This window comes from Vitis vinifera, chromosome 13, assembly GCF_030704535.1.
Source record: "Vitis vinifera cultivar Pinot Noir 40024 chromosome 13, ASM3070453v1".
Classification (NCBI taxonomy): Eukaryota; Viridiplantae; Streptophyta; class Magnoliopsida; order Vitales; family Vitaceae; genus Vitis; species Vitis vinifera.
Genome location: NC_081817.1, coordinates 29682358 through 29685795, shown reverse-complemented (window position 1 = coordinate 29685795; position 3438 = coordinate 29682358).

Genomic DNA, 3438 nt, shown 5'->3' with positions numbered 1-3438 from the left:
TTGCAGGTCTTGGGTTATATTCTATTTTGTGGAATTTTCATATAGCTCCATTTGTGTGGGATACGAAGCCCGATTTTATTGTTAATGACATGCACTTCCTGCTGCCATCCCTATGAATTGATGGCACTTAGGTACCGGCCCATCCTCTGATGTTGAGTTCGCCTGGTTCCTTGTAGAGAGTGGCTCCCATTGGTTGGCTCATCAATTTGGGTGATATTTACCTGTTTGGTAAAATTTGGTTTCCCCAAAAACTAATTACTAGGGGAATTGGTGAACCAGAAAAATGGTTATCAGTCGAGAAAAATCCAACAGAACAAGGATACCTTGGCCCCATTGCCTTCAACTGGAGCCACACCAGAAGCAGGTCGATTTGTAGGGGATTTGTTCTAATTGATTAAGAGATTTCACTGGGTAGCAGAAACAAGAAAGGGAAAGAAGACAATGTTTGCATGTTTGCAAAAATGCCTTATCATTTCTATGGATGCAGCATACATGACATGATGGGTCCATTGGCACACACGAAGATATCCATCAAAGGGTGGCCGAAAATGGGATTGATGTATGTGTTTGGTACCACCTGCTCGATCAAGATCTAATTGTAGGGAGGGACGTTGGTCTTTCAGTTTGAGTGATAGACAATTGGAAAGCAGACCTTCTACCTCATAGAAAAGCCATGGAACTTCCCTTTCAATTGTTCACTAAGCAAATGCCTCTTAACCATGACAAGCAATGTCCACTTTTTATTCTTATGGCTGTGCCTCCCTCATTTCTCATTGTAACACCACCAAAACACAATGGGAAATGACGTGCGCAGAAATTCCGGTAAACGCCACTATGATATTACCATGTCCAGGAGAACGAGGAAGGCATTGAATCTTGAAGAATCCAAGAAAGAAATCCCTCTGAAAGGTGATGGTCATGAAGGAGAAAAGAGGAACACTACAGAAAAAGGAGGAGAGCACGATAATGACCACAAGAAGAGCTTGAAGCAACTTATTCATGGTGATGGAAACTTGAAGGTGATCCTGGGTGAAGAGAACAAATGCAGGAGTTCATTAGGCCAACACTTCACAGAAGACAAGCAGCTTCAGCTGGTGGTAAAACAGCAAGAAGAGGTCATGGTAGGAGTGAAGCCCAAAGGGTCGGTGAGTCATTATATCAAAGTTCTGAGCCATTTGATCAAGGTGAAGCAGGACTCACGTTTACCTTCCCGGAAAAAACCCATTATTGCCTTAACGATGTAGAATTTAATCAGACAGCTGGGATGGTATTCCAGTGCCTGAACATCTATATCATGGACGCTTCATAGACATACATATGCTTGCTAGTTTTTTTTTTTCATTTCATAGCTAAAAGCCTTGATGCATATTGCCATATGTTTTTGTGGTCTCCCCTTCCCACAAAACAGAGACACAAAAATGAAGAGAGTGTATGCTTTTGTTATTGAATTATGCACACAATTGGAGTAGTGTACGTCTCAGTATTAAATCCATGAACTTGTATAACATACTAGAAATTGTGTGTTCCAAAATAAGCAGAAAAATACTGCAACTATTATTATTATTTAAAAAAAAATGCAGAACATAGCGCTACTTTTGTTTGAATGGCAAGCTCACAGGAAGTAGGGTTGGTTCTTTTCCAAAAAGTAACTTTTCCCCTCATATCCTCCATTTATTTCCAATGATTTCTGTTCTTCCCATACTTTTACATCAGCATAGACAGGCACCTTGTATTTGCTGAGATGCCTACTTTTGTGCCAAAAATCCTGAGAACATAGCTAAAAGGTGCATGAGATTTAGAGGCAAATTGCTGCCTAATTTCTCCTTTGCATACATGGGGAGGGTGAAATTTGATATATATATATATATAGCATATTCTAGAGTACCATCTCATGGATAAATACAAATACCTACAGTTACTAATTATATTATTATTATTATTATTATTATTATCAATACTAATAATAGTAACTTTGAAGCTTCATAATTAAATGAGATCTCAGTCTCGTCGTGGATGAAACGGTTGAAACACATTACATATTTACCAAGTCTACATGGGAGTGACTTGGAGGGGTTAAAATGTCAGTTACATGGGTACAATCATAGAGTTTTCCTAATCTGTAAGAACAAGAGAGAATTAGCCTTTAGGGTAGGTTGGAAAACATATGACCGAGAAGGGTGAGTATATATAATAATTCTTCTGAAGGGTAGGGTGAAATTATGATAATTCTTCCAAAGGCCTTAATTTATTTAAATGCTAAGACTACCCTTAATAAGTGAAAAGCAACAGCAAAAAAAAAAAATCTTCTTTAACCCAGCTGCAGCTTGGCCCCACAAGGACTTGTACCCATATGGGCCGTCAGAAACGCCGGAATGATGATCCCACCCAACGCTGTCACAACTAGCACGTTCTGGATGATCCCACCGACCACAACCCCCGTCGCGGGATCCCCAAACCAGCCAGAACTCAACCTAGATAGCTAAAGCTCCTGTGCAAAAATTTGCAGACTGCATCTCTAAATTCTTTGTTCCTTTGGTAAATATTAAAATGTCTTCTAGTCTCATTGGTTTCCTTATGTCGATATTAAAGAAGAAAAAAGGTAAAAAAGAAAAAACTCCAGCACTTCAGGTTATGATCTGAAACCATCTCCATAAAGCTTGTATTTTTGTGTGAATCTAGCAAGAAATCCATTAAAAGTATGATTTTTTTTTTTAAAATGACATATAAAAAAATAAAAATACGTCAGTTTATGCAAATAAATAAATAATTTAAAATTTGGATTGAATGAACGAAATGTTAATAATTTTTACAATGTAAATCTAAAATATTAGATATGAAATATTGAAGGAGGTTTTGAGAAAAAAAAATTACATTTTTGTGTAAAATGTTATTTAATTTTTTTTTATTTATTATTTTGGTCATATTGAAAATGTGTTTTTATTTTTAATTTATTTTCCGGGTGGGTTGTTTGATATAATTATTATTGATTTCCATTGAAAATGTTCGCACTTTAGTTTTGTTGTTGAGACTTGTTTGACATGGCAAAAGAAAAAATTTTCTTAGTTGTTTCATGTTTGTTTGAAACCACTTTATTTGGGTATTTATGAACATATTTGGATTTTCATTTAAAATTAAAAATTATAATCAATTGAGACATATTTTAGATAATAAAAAATAATATTTGTTGTATATTAGACATGTATATGCCAAAAAACCCACAACTGTCCAGTTTCATAAGAAATTTGAAATTTTTAAAATTTTACCTTATCGTAATGTATCATAATGCTATTATATTTATATTGTAATTGTAGTGTATTTTTATTGTACATTTATATTTTTATATAAAAAAAACCCACAACTGTCCAGTTTCATAAGAAATTTGAAATTTTCAAAATTTTACCTTATCGTAATGTATCGTAATGTTATTGTATTTATATT